Source organism: Ictidomys tridecemlineatus, chromosome 3 (genome assembly GCF_052094955.1).
Source record: "Ictidomys tridecemlineatus isolate mIctTri1 chromosome 3, mIctTri1.hap1, whole genome shotgun sequence".
Lineage (NCBI taxonomy): Eukaryota > Metazoa > Chordata > Mammalia > Rodentia > Sciuridae > Ictidomys > Ictidomys tridecemlineatus.
The window spans coordinates 59,397,769-59,411,442 of NC_135479.1; the positions used below are offsets into that span (position 1 = coordinate 59,397,769).

At 40.8% G+C, this 13,674-nt stretch overlaps 1 long non-coding RNA gene across 3 annotated transcripts in view; it reads right to left on the reverse strand.

Annotated features, from left to right (window-relative positions):
* Nucleotides 1-832: 832 nt before the first annotated feature.
* The window catches only part of LOC120884223 (uncharacterized), an 80,456-nt gene continuing 67,614 nt past the window's right edge, over nucleotides 833-13,674 (reverse strand). For all 3 annotated transcript variants that reach the window (XR_013436347.1, XR_013436345.1, XR_013436346.1), the window contains 2 exons: nucleotides 5,673-5,783; nucleotides 833-2,959 (listed from right to left, as the gene is read on the reverse strand). This is a non-coding gene — a long non-coding RNA (uncharacterized LOC120884223). The remainder of the gene's footprint in view (nucleotides 2,960-5,672; nucleotides 5,784-13,674) is intronic.

Consider the following 13,674-nt stretch of genomic DNA (forward strand, 5'->3'; position numbering starts at 1 on the left):
TATCCTGCTGCCTCAGGCGCCTGCCCACTCCTTGAGTTCCCATTGAGTTCTCCCGGGATTCAGAGAGTATTTGGGGATGCAGAGCCCAGTGGAAGTGTGAATTTTCCCCAGAACGTGTGTGTAGAGTGCCGGTGACAGTTTGAGAATAAAGAGTTGCTGTTTGAATCTACAAGGTGTGTGGTGGCTTGTGATTTTGTGCCCCGCCAGACTGCGGCAGTTAACTATAGCATCAAGCATGCTTTAACTCCTTAAATTTCATAAGGTAATATACTTAAGCATTATTGGTGTTTTCATAAATTGGAAAATTTAAAAAGGAGTATAAGATTACTTTGTGTCATCACTATAAACAAGGTTACTAAGAGTTCAAAGTCCCAACAGCTATAATTCTATATACAAGAGGTCCAAGGTTTCAACTGCATTTCAATTAAGGTACTATAAATAACAAAGTATTTCATCTTATTAAAATGAAGTAGTTTAACTAGATTCAAAAATTTGTAAGGGTTATTTCAGAGTAAAAACAAAAAGATGGGTCAATGGATGTAAAAAATATTTTAAATCTTCTAAATAAAAAAATATATTTAGTAAAAGGAGAAAAAATTTCTAGGTAAAAAAGTCTTTATGTGGTAAAATAAAATTACATCTATGTAAACAGCAAGAGGATCTAATTAAGTAATAAAAAGGTCTATATAAATGCAGGATAAATTTTAAAAGATTTGTGTAACTAAGTTGGTTATATATATATATATATATATATATAAGTAACACAAACAGTTAAAGCTATTCAAGATTTTTCCCTAAGGTTAAATATTAAAGCACAACTACCGATGTTTGATCTATATGTTAAAATGATAAGGATTTCGTGAAACATCAATTTACTCTTTACATTGTGTCTGTTAAGTTTTATTCTCTAGAGCAACTAGTCTTAAAGAAATTAAGGTTTGTGCAACTGTTTAACCAAACAGCAACTATTATTTTAGAGTATTGTACTATGTTACAGAGTCTAGATGTTTCTTTAAAGGCTAGACTTGGTTAATAAGAAAACATCAATGTAATTAGGGTACTATTACTCTTCTCTACATATTAAATGTGTTTTTATCTATCAGATATACAAGTCTTTAAAGTAAAAAATTTAAAGGAGCATTTTATCAAGCTGGTATTCTCCAAACTATAGTTGTCTGTAATGGTAATTTTAGACTTATAAGGATAACAAATTTTATTGGGGATTTATTTATATAGCCTTTCTTTGATTTATGTTTTAGATGTAACATCATATTGTGTTAGCTAATATTCATATAAACTCAGGAAACAATATATGTTAACTTTATAAAATGATATCTAAAAAAGGATAAAACATCAACTTCAGAACTAGAATACTTTACCTAAGATTTGTGAAGAGTCCCACCTTACCTAAGGCTCTGCCTCCCATCTTACTACATGTTAAAATGGCTCCAAATTAGGCCAGATTTCAGTTCATTTAAAGTTATATTCAAAAGATTGATATTATTGTAAAGATTACTGTGATCTCAAACAGGGGATATAATGTAGAACTCAGTAAAGTTTCAAAATTATGTACAAACTATGTTTTTACTCTTGTAATTTCACTCTGTATTTTCCTTATAACTGTTGCCTGTTAATGTTTTGCAGAGGTACTGCTTTAAGAACACACAACCTAAGCTTATTTGAGATATTAAGCCATCATCTATAGACAGTAATTAAAGGGGATTAAAATTAACTATAAAGTTATAAACATTAAAGTTAAAGCCCAGTACTCTTGCTTTAAGTTGATAAGACTGACTTGCTGGGTGTTTAAGGCCAAGGCTTAAAAATTAAGATTAAAATAAAGGGGCCAAGAAAACCAATATTTGGCTCTTGCCCTCTGAGTCAGCCTGAACCCAGGTAAAAGGAGAAGAGCTTTGCAATCCCAGGCCACATAACCTCTGGTTCACGGAGATTAATGAGACCACTGGAGAAGGGAAAGCCAATCAGTACACATGCTGCAAAAGAAAAGGCTCATTGGAAAGGGAAAATATCCCTGATGCTTCCAAAGGACACCACATGGTCAGTAAGACTATGACCCAGCATATCACAGGTGGCACTAGCAGAGCTAAAAGTCTACTCAGAAGTTCCCCAAGAGTGTTCCCCAAGGGAACTCAGCTGTCTCTTAACAATAGATAGGAGCAAGGTCAGTTGACCAGCTTGATCCAGCAAAAAGAGTTAAAACCAAAGCACAGCCATTCCTGGGTATTTAAGAAATAATAGTTATTTTAATGTAACTTAAGATGTACACTTGTGTTAGCCCCCAACAATAAGTAAAACTTAAGGCAACGAAAGAGTGATTCTTAGGCAAGAAAGCCTGATAACTATCAAGAGAAACTGCCAGAGCCAGAAGTTTTTAGTCAGTTTAAGGCCTACAGTTCTTCCTAACCTCCTACACAAGTAGACTTAATCAGCATTTGCTAGTATAATTATCCAGCCCTAAGTAACAAAGATAAAGGGATATCTACTGACACAGAAACCATGTCAATAAAAAGACATTTTACAAAAATCAGATGACATTAAGAAGCTTAACTAAATGTTGTGCTTACATTCCTGATAATTCCTGACAATGTTAAAGATTTACATTCCCAAATAAAGGCTTCCTAGACTTTGTGAGGCTGTGTTATGGTGACAACTTCTCAATTCTTACACCTCTTGGTGAGAGATTATTGTTTCTATCATCTTCATGATATTTATTGACAGGTTCCAGATGCTACAACTGCTATTTTGTATTAATCTTATTTCAGTACTCATGTCTTTTTGTTTCTCTCATAGAAGCACCCATCCACAGGTAAACCAGATTTTTACCATGGACCCCTTGAAAAAGGGGCACCAAACTGCTGGCCCCACTTCACATCACCCCCTCTCACGTCAAAGCAGCAAGTACAGTCATCGCTCTTTTCCTTACAGCAGTAGGAGGTCCCTAAAATTAAAAGGAAAAATTGCAGTCAGTATAAATAAGTAATTTGGTTAAAAGACAAAATGGACGTCAGTTTGGGTCCAAAAAAATGTTAATCATGTTTTTTCTCTTGCTTGGATTATGTTATAAGATCCAAGCAGCTAAGACAACATATTTCATCAGTCAAGTTAATGTAAATGCTTGGCCATTACAATCTCTTACCTAATTTAAAAGATGAATCAAAAGTTTGGTTGTTTCTAGAAAAGGGTGGAATGTTATGGGCCAGGCTATATGGGCAATGACCAGACTCCATTTTTCCCTAAAACTCCATGGCATATAAGAAATGCTTCTCCCAGGGAAAGTCCCACCTCTGTACACATTAACAGATGCTTACCACAGCATGTTTGGCAACATAAAATGGCAATTCTTATGCAATGTAAAAGTGTTCTTTCTTTGGTTCCAATTTTTCTTGGACAATGTTCCCTGTCAGAGATTGATTGTCTAGATGTTTTTTAGTAACCATTCTTTAACTTGTACACAACTAGGGAAGTTTTGGCCCATCTCTTTTCTGCTTATGATTTTAGTCATGAGATTTCTTTATGGTTTTGAATCATAGCAACAGCCACTTATGCTTTAATATGGTTTTGGACTATAAAAGGTATACTCAACCCTAGGAGGGAGTCAAAGGGTGTAGACTTTCAGACTACCTTTTGGCCCACCAGCTGGTGGATCTGGACAACCAAACTGGTGAATAAAGTTTTTAAGATTGACTCAGTGATTATTGCAATCTCACCTTAACACAATCATCAGCACCACATAAAAATAAACTTAAAAATTAAAGGCATTGTGTCCATCTACAGCTAAAGATATTTTTTTTAAAAAAAGACTGAATAAATAACCAAGCGCAGTTGCAGAAACGTAAAATCTCAGTGGCTCAGGAAGCCAAGGCAATAAGCAATATAGGAAGATCCTGCCTGTCTGTAAACAAACTATAAAACAAGAAGTGGGGATGTGCTCAGTATTTAAGCACCCCTGGGTTTAAGTGGCTGTTGCTATGATTCAAACCCATAAACAAGTCTCATGACTACAATCATAAGCAGAAAAGAGAGTGGGGGGCTGGGATGTGTAGCTCAGTGGCAAAGCATCTGCCTTGCATTCACAAAGCCCTGGGTTCAACCCCCAGTTCCAAAAAAGACAAAAGAAGAAAAAAGAAAAAGAGAGTGGGCCAAAATGTCCCTAGTTGTGTACAAGTTAAAGAATGGTTACTAAAAAACATCTAGTACCCAAAATGAAAAGACTAAATAATATTCTCATTCTCATATTCATCCCCCAACATGTATTCTTTATTCATCCTTCAACAGATCATCAGGTACTTAAGTTGTTTCTATACACTGGCTATTGTGAATAAGGCTGCAGAAATATAGGGTTCCTAGATCAATCATATGACAGTTCTGCATTAAAGAATCTGAGGAAATTCCATACTATTTTCCATAATGCCTTAGTAACTTATCTATGAGGGGAATGTGCCAGAGCATATTAATTTGCTTAAAGCCTTTATTTTTTCTTTTTGTTGTTGTTAATAGAACACAAATAATATTTAATATCTAATCTAGGCTGTATATTCTGAATAGAGAAGTTCCTTTGATTTCTCTTCATGGATAGTCTAGTGTACTGCATATCCTACTTTAAGACAACAAGCATGTATTTACCAGTTTTGGATTTGTTAATGTAAATGTTTAACATGTTTTAATGTTTTTATTGTGAAATACAGTAAGAAATTTATTCATATATATCTATGTAACTCACTCTTCTAAAGTTGCAAATGTAACTCTGATACTTAACCATTAAGTATTTGTTTGCATGCATGTTTTCTTTTCTCTTTATCATATATTAATGTCTAAAGTCTATTTCTATTCATACATATATCTATCTGCACACAAACAAATAAAATTAGGTTTGAAATGGAAATCAGATTTCAGACACACTATGTCTAAGAAGTGCATGTGAGGCTTTAAGAACAAAATCACAGAGCCAATGATATGGCAAGGTGGTGGAGTGCTGAGCTATCATGTTTTGGGCCCTGGGTTCCATCCTAAGCACCACCAAAACAAAAGCAAAAAAACAGATTTAGTGTTGCTAAATGCTTAGGGTTTACTAATATTCCTCCTATTCAAGACAGTTTTGAATCTTAATTTTTAACCTCTGCTTACATTTTGACCCATTTTCCAGGTTTCATCTTGAGAGACTCAATTTTTGGTGATGAGTTGGAGAGAGAATTGAACGCTTACTTGTATAGGGTTGACAAATTTATCACAAAAGCACTGGAACCTGCAGCCAGATGCTGCAGGGCCTTTGAGAGTAAGGGGACTTGTTCTGGGATCACCTGAGGCATCTGGGACATTCTGCCTCAGGCAAGGAACCTGAGTGTATGAACAAGCATAAATCAATGAGAAAAAGGAAGAGGGTTTGTGATTCTTTCTCTTAGAATACTCAAGTTGGAATAACCCTCCATCAGCTCTCTGCCATCACAGATCCAAGACCTGGCCAAGCCCTCATGATGAACCTGAGCTCAGGAAGCTCATTCCCTGCTGAGGCAAGGAGGAGGCCAAGGGGAATGCTGGGCCCTTCTCAACTGCACCTTAGTATTTCAAGGTTACCTTTTTCTGGAAGCCCCTGTTTTGGCCTGACCTGCCACTTGTGTTCTGGACAACTCATGAGATTTCCACTGGTAACTTACCCCAGGAGCTGGATGGCTTCAGTCCCCTCCCAGACTGGCATCTTTGGTGCACTATCAAGAAGCTACAAGTCTTGAATATCCGAGGACTGAAGGTGTCTCACTGCTGCAGCTCTGAAAAAGAATGGGAGGAAACTGGCATTGGACTCCTCTACTTTCAGTGTCAGGTACAGCTGCTTCTTACTGATCCACTGGACTTGGGAACTCTGATCCCTTACTGACAAAAATAAAAGAAAAACAGATTTAGTGTTGCTAAATCTTTAGGGTTTACTAATGTTCTCCTATTCTAAACAGTATTGAACCTTAATTTTTACACTCTGCTTTCATTATGACCCATTTCCCAGGTTTCATCTTAGGAGACTCCTGGTTATCATTTTTGATCATTTAACCTTCTCCTGTTTGAAAGTATTCATGATCCTTATACTTGAAACACATGTATTCTTATGATGAAATAGATGTAATTTCGAAGCGGGTAAGTTAAATTCATTACAAACCTCATCATAATTGATCCTTCCTCAGTCCCTGTCAGAAAATGTTCTGTGGCAGAATCCCTCAAGTAGTATACCTGGTAAAAAAAAAGTTCTCAATTATCAGAAATAATAATTGGTAATAGAAATTATACCCTGGAAGTAAATGTCACTAGTCCCCTAGCAGGGCTATACCTAGCAATTCACACTGCATGCTCTTGTATTCACCAGCTGTTACAGCTTGAAGAGTTATCATAGGACATCTACAATTTGACACCAAAATGTGTGTATTTGAATTTTGTTATTTCATGTTCCCAGCTTATTTTTCATGAGGCAAAGTTAATTTGGATCTCATGGTATATTTAAATGTTTCAACATCTTATGGTTTAGATTTTAGGTGTCCTCCAAAAGCTCATGTGTAAGATAACACAAGAAAGTTTTCAGGTGAAATCATTTGGTTAGGACAGCCTTAAACCAATCAGTGCATTAATTCCATCATGGTGATTAACAGAGTGGAGAATGTAGGCAGGTAGACTGTGCCTGGGAGTGGAAATGCCTTTGGTATACATTTTGTGAGCTGAGCTTATTCTATGCTTCCTGATCATGTCCTGAGACACTTTTCTTAATAGCACTCTTCCAACTTGATGTTATGCCTCACCTTAACCCCCAGAGAAATGGAGTGAGCGATCTATGGACTGAGACCTCTGAAACTGTGACACATACCCCAAAGAAAAAAAAATTCTTCCTCTAATTTTTCATGTCATGTCTTTTGCTCATAGCAAGGAAAAATGTAAAATGCACCAGTTCCCTCTTATCAAAGATTTCATTTTTCCATGAGTGAATAACATATTAAAATATTATCTACTGTCATGTATATCTGAGAACAAATAAAAAGTGATTTCACTTTCTATCCTTTCACTTACCCATGAATTACCTATGTAATTCAAGATTGTAGAAATAAATATTGTATGCATTTTAAATTGCTCACCATTCTGAATGAATGATGAAATCATGCAATATCACTCTGTCCTGACCATGAAGTGAATCATACCTTTATTCATGCTCTATAGGCTACCCACCTATTAATACCTTGACAACCATTTGGGCATGAGATATAAACTAGGGGGAATTGCACTGCTGATAGATAGGGGTCAGTACTATCTATAGTTTCAGGCATCCACTGGGGATCTTGGAACAGATCCTCCAGGATAAGGAGGTCTTCTGAGTTCCTAAAATTACCATTGATCTCTTCATGCTTTAATTAGTATTTGAAGTCTTTCTCTTGGAACCAAACCAAACTTGGAACATGACTTTTTTGAGGAAATTTATTTTTCATAGGTTTCTCTGATACCTCTCAGCTGTGGAGGCACAGGGTTGTTTCATTTCTGCTTTTCCACATAAACCACTTCCTCTGCAAGATACCTTAAAACTGTCTGCCTTTTGTCCCATTCCCAACTCTGTGGAGAAGGGCATTCACTCATCTCTCTCTCTTCCTGATAAGCTGCACACCACACAGGAATGTCTCCTTCAGTTCAATCTCCATGACCCCAGAAGATGGCTCCAGCATCAGTTCTGACTTTCTTCACGTGTGTTCATCAGAAGACAGCAGAAAAATAGAGTTTGTATGTTCATTCTCTGACTTCTGCTCAATGAGATTCAACTAGCATGTTTTAGTGTCTTGCGGTGCAAGGAACTTACTTTATTGAGGCAGAGATATATAGGATGAAGACTGCTTAGGGATTATGAGAGGCTGGGATTTCCCCATCTGTGTGGCACTAGGAGACAGTCATTGTAATCAAAACATTTCCTCCCAAAATTAACAACATGAATATAGAAACCAGTCTTAAGAAATCATTTCTAGAAAAAAGAAAAAAAATAAGACACCACACAGAGCAGTTTGATTTACCCAGGGATGTTATGAACAGTTACAGTATGTTTCCCAGGAATCTTTGCACAAGAGACTGATCTTTATAAAACTTTTCACCATACCCCAACCATCAACAAATTTGCTAGCCCTTTCTCTAAGCTCCTGCCAAAATTAATTTTGAGTTTTTTTGAGAAAAATTTTGAGATATCACAGCTGGGGGGTGGGGGAGTTGGAAACCAGTTACCTGATCAGCCACAGAACCGCATTGGTAGCCACACCCACTAATAGATGATGACTAAGGTTTTCCAAGATGGATTCCATGTGTTTCTGGCATAGGGTGTTTCGTGAGGTGGGGGGTGCTGGAGTGACCTTATGCTGTGTCCAGAGCTTGGTCTGGTGACCCGCAAGCAAAGATTCTGCATTTTGTGCCGTGCCTTCTGTCTGCGCCAAGTGCCACGTGGGGGGTTTTGTATGTTCTGTACCTACCTGGTGTGGATTTCTTCTCAGTGATCTTTTGAAGGGATATTATCATTATTATTATTTTGATGAAACTTGAGTAGGAAGGTGCTCATTCATTTACTAAATGTGACTGTGCTTACTCTCAGTCATCCCAAAGAGAACAAGGGGGTGGCTCTGGGAGGTGAGGATATCCCTACCAATTGCATTTCAACCCCCTCAAGATGCAGATGGAGAAAGAAGGCCAGGAAGGAAAATGGCATTTTCAAAGTCATGAGGGAGGAGACCAGGCCTGTTCTTAGCTCTACTCTATGTGACAATTCACCTGTTTCCATATTTTAACTCTACTTTTTTACATTACACACATGTGACAATATGGTTTGTGCCATTATACACATGCCTGTTGACATTGCTAGGATGTAGATTCTAGGATGATGACACTGTGCAGGGAGACACTGGGAAAGCCTTAGAGACACGATGACTTGTCCAAGGTCCCATGAGAGGACAGGAGGAGGAGCTGGGTTGAAACCTAGCGGTGTCTCCCCAGATCTGGGACCCTGGCTGCACTCAGGCCTATCAAGGGATGTGGGGCCTGTGTTGGGGTTGGCTGTGTACACACATAAAAGTGTCATGGGGCTAGAGGAGAGCCAACAGAAGGACAAACATGGGCTTATCTGGAGGACCCGTTAGGCAAGGGAGCCCAAGACATGGCTTCCCTTCCTTGGAGATCCAAACAGAATTTGGAACCCAGTAACCAGGCACCCACATTCTAGCAACCGCCTCCTCCCAGCTCATTTGGTGAAATACTTTGAAAGCCAAAACATGTTTTCCTGCTTCCCCTGTGGAGGCCGACCCTTTAGGAGGCCCCGCCGTCAGAGCTCCCCCTATAGCTTCACGGCCTCTTCCCCAGAGCCCATCCTCTGGACACCCAGAAGACAAAACCTTTGGAAACAACTGCGATGCTGTTTTAGATCCTGCTGCCAGTGCCTTGCTGGTGGTAGTACTCCAAATGGCAGTCCTGCAAGTGCGAGGAGGAGCTTTAGGTCAACACCTGAAAGCCCTGGGGAAGTACATCCGGGAGAGACTATCACTGTGAGTAGCCCTGCAGAGCCCCACCACCTTGCTCCTCAGTAGGGGAGAATAGGGACCTGAGGTGGAAGCAGGAGGTGTGACTTTGTGAGCCTCATGTCACATCATGGTCACACCCAGGAAAAGACTAAAGGTGGGCAATGAAAGTGTCCAAGGTACATCCTGGGCACCCAGTGTCATTTCCTGTCCTACTGGGTAGAAGCCTGAGACACAGGGTCTCTCTGAGGTCGGGGGAGCAGAAGGTCACAAGGGGCAGAAACACCCTGAATGGAGGCGAGCAGGGGCTGGGGCTCCAGGCCAGCTACCAGGCACTGTCTTCCATTCTTTCCACAGTTGATCCTCCACAAACGTTGGAGCTACAGCTTCACCTCCAACTCCACGTCCAGTGAAAAATATCCAGAGCCAAGCACCAGTAGGCAGGAGCTGGGCCTCAGGGTGAGTGCGGAACAGAGGGGACTCTACTGGCAGGGGACAGAGCAGAATAAAAGTGAATAAGAGCACAGATATCACCAGGACCACCTTCCTGGTAGGATTGGCAGGTGGAGGGGCAGAGTCCCCACCGTGAGGAATCTGAGCAACAAATCCTCACCCATTCTCCCCACCCTCTCTGCCTGCCTCATTCTTGGACTCATCCAAGGTCACTGTTCCCATATTTGTGAAAACATCAGAACAGCAACATGGGTGTGATTTTAATTCTCTGATGATTTGTATCTGCCATCCAAATGACTATTAGCTTAGTTTCCCAGGTAGCAATGGCCTGACGGTCCTTCCACACACTCTCCAAGTCTTACACATCATCAGGATTACTAGGGCTGCATTTAGCTGAAACATCACAAGGCTTGTGCTAGTTCATCCATTTCTCTGGTACTTGCTGACTGAAGGAACACATCCCAGACTGTGAAAGCATGAGCTAGGGACTTGGGGCCTGATTACTTTCCAGGGGACTCAGTTCCACAGTCATTCAGGGCTGTGCAATATGGACCTCATTCCCTCCGGGGGCCATTTCAACAGCACCACAGAGAATGATGTCTTGACTGTCCTTACACAGGGATCCTCTTGTGTGGAATGAGCCTGTTTTCCCATATCCAGAGGGTGATGTGCTGGTGGGACTCAGGGGATAAGCTCCCAATGCACACAGCTGCCACCTCTGCTCAGCTAACATACTGGCCTGAAGCTGCTGTGTTTCTAACTATCCCCTCAGCAATTCCACTGAGAACTCTGCCAGCCATTGCTCTGCTGGAGTCTCCTGTCCCTCTGTGGGACAAGCCCCTATGAGCTTTGGCTATTGCACTGGACTCCACCCCCAGACACTTCTGGTGGGTCACTTTGGCACTGACTCTGTTTCCTCAATGTCCCAACCAAGAAGGTGGCTACAGAGGGGATGATACCAGCATTGGATATGTGTTCCAGGCATACTCCCCGGGGGACCTGGAGGACACCCTGGAGCCCATTTTCTTCTTTGAATCATCCTCTTCGGCCTCAACCATCTCGAGTTCCTCCATACAACAAGAGGTGTACCAAATGTTGGGAAGGTAAGCCCTGCCCAGGGTGACAGGGTCACATACAGCTGTGAGTGCTGGAACTGGCCCTGGGCCTCTCTGAGCTTCAGCCCTCTCCTCTGAACTGTGGGGTCCCAAGGTCACTGACCTCATGGTAGGAAAGGCCAGGCCTCTCATACTGCTGCCCCCATCCCTCTTGGGTGGTCTCCTCACTCCCTCACTTGCATTTGTCTCACTACCCACTTGGTAATGTCCACAGCCAGGTCACTGTCACAGGCCCCGAGGTGGAGGACCCAGGACACCAGGTCCCAGCCTTGACAGAAAACCTGGAGCCCAAGGAGGAACAGGCCGAAGGTGAGGAGGACTGAGGTGGGGTTCTGAGTATGTCAGAATGGGACAAGGATGGACAAGCAGAGCATACTGCACAGGAACTGGGGCGGGGCAGGAACAATGAGAGGCAGAGCTGTCATTGTCTGTGTGCATTCTGGGAACACTGCGTGATGTTGGGTTTGTGTGTGGAATTGTATGAAAGGCAGTAGGGAATATTCTGTCCCTGGACCTAACATGGATAGTCAGTGGACCTTTACTCCTCTAGCCGCTCTGGTGCTTGTGGAAGCTCCCGTTCGAGGTCCACCACCTCCACCATCTGATAGAGAACTGGAGCTGGACGCACTTGCCTTGGACAATCAAGACCAATGTCTCCTGCTGGCCCTTGAGTCAGCACTGCATCCAGAGGGGAACTCAGAGCCTCTGGTCTTCTCCCAGGCCATTTGTTTATTTGTTTTTATTGTATTTGTTTATTATTTTATTATTTAAAATTAAAGATTTGTTTTCATTGTTAAAAGATTCAGTTATTTGGCATCAAGTGCCTTCTCTAAACTGTGCACTAGTCACCACTATGGAGTTCCAGAACATTTTCCGGAATTCAGTAACCATGACCACTGCCTCCCCACCCTCCTGCTAGGCCCAGGGACCCCTTAGCTTCTAATATGCAATATGCTGAGTCTGTATTTTTGAAACCAGTGCAGTCTGATTTCTTCTGGGCTGCATAAAGTTTTGAGAGACTAATTATGTTTCCTCAGAAGGGCAAATGCCATACAGGTCTAAAAATTTTTTTATGTTTTTATTCTTATTTCTTTGTTACTGGGCTGGAACTCAGGGGCACTTTACCACTGAGCTACATCCATGGTCTTTTCTTTTTCATTGAGAACAGGGCCTTGCTCCGTTGCTGAGCCTGGCCTAAACCTAAACCTTTTAAAACTTAAAGCAGTTTTATTTGGAAACACACACACACACACACATACCTCTTAAGTTCAATGGCTTGAGAAAAGATAAATTTGCTTTGTAACAGGGAATACATCCCAAAGGAAGAAACAACAACATCCAGCTCCATGTCATCAGGCAGATAAATCTCAACACCAGTGCTGAACAGAACAGAAGAGTACACAGAGACAACCTTTATGGTAATACCAACAACAAGCCAAGAAGAATAATAAAGCACTTAGAAACATACATACAGTAGTCTGTACGGACACGTAAGGATAAAGGAAGAGATAAGAAACCCCAGCTCAACTTCCATAATCACCTCCACCACCTGAGAGAGCACCAGGGTCAGAACCACCTTCAACAGCAGCTTCAGGCCTGTGGCTCCTAGTGGCCCCACAACCAGCCCCACCCACTGAGCACCCCCTGCACCTGTTCCCACCCCAGAGATGCCCTTTCCCTCTCCACCTTTCATTTTTTTCTATTTTTTTATATTTTTGTTCAAACATTTTAAAATTTAAGACTATATTGTTTTAAAACAATCCAGCTTTTGAGCTTTAATTGCATCCCATTGTCCTGTATCTAGTACCCATTCCTACTCCCTCCCCTTCTCCCTCCTGCTAGTCTCCAGGGAATTGTCATTATTCTCTCCCTGGGATTTGCCTCCTCTGAGTTTTTCACATCACTGCAGGCCACCTTCTGTTTGACCACATAAAAGTAGAAGGGACTGTTTACACTTGAATTTTCTATGAATGGTAAATCCCATATAGATCGAAGATTTTTAGGTTTTCTATTATTTGTTTATTTTTGTTTTGTTTGTTTTGTTTTCTTTATTTAAGTACAAGAGATTGATCCCATGGGCACTTTAACACTACGCCACATTCCGAGTTTTTTTTTTCTTTTTGAGATGGAGTCTCACTAAGTTGCTGAGGATGTAAGATAGGAAAACTGGCCTCCAACTTTGAATCCTCCTTCCTCAGCCTCCTGAGTCACTTGGGTAGTCATGTGCCACCCACCTAGCAGTTCTACATTCATATGTAAAAAGAGTTTCTTAGAAAATACTTTCATAACATTGAAGTTGAAAATATTTTCTTCTGACCTAAGGATCAGAAGTCACATATCAACTCCTGATGGAGAAAAAAAAAAAAAGAATATAGATACTTAGAAAGACAATTCAAAACTAGCAAAGTGTTCCTTAAAACCCTAGACTAATCAAAGGTTAATATCCCAGGGACACACAGAACCTCACAGAGACAAAGAACAAATCCCTGCAATTCAAAAGGGAATCACTGCACTGAGTAACTTTCAAAGATGTTCAACCTCTGAATGTCAACACACATATTACTGAGAGGTTGTTTGTCCCC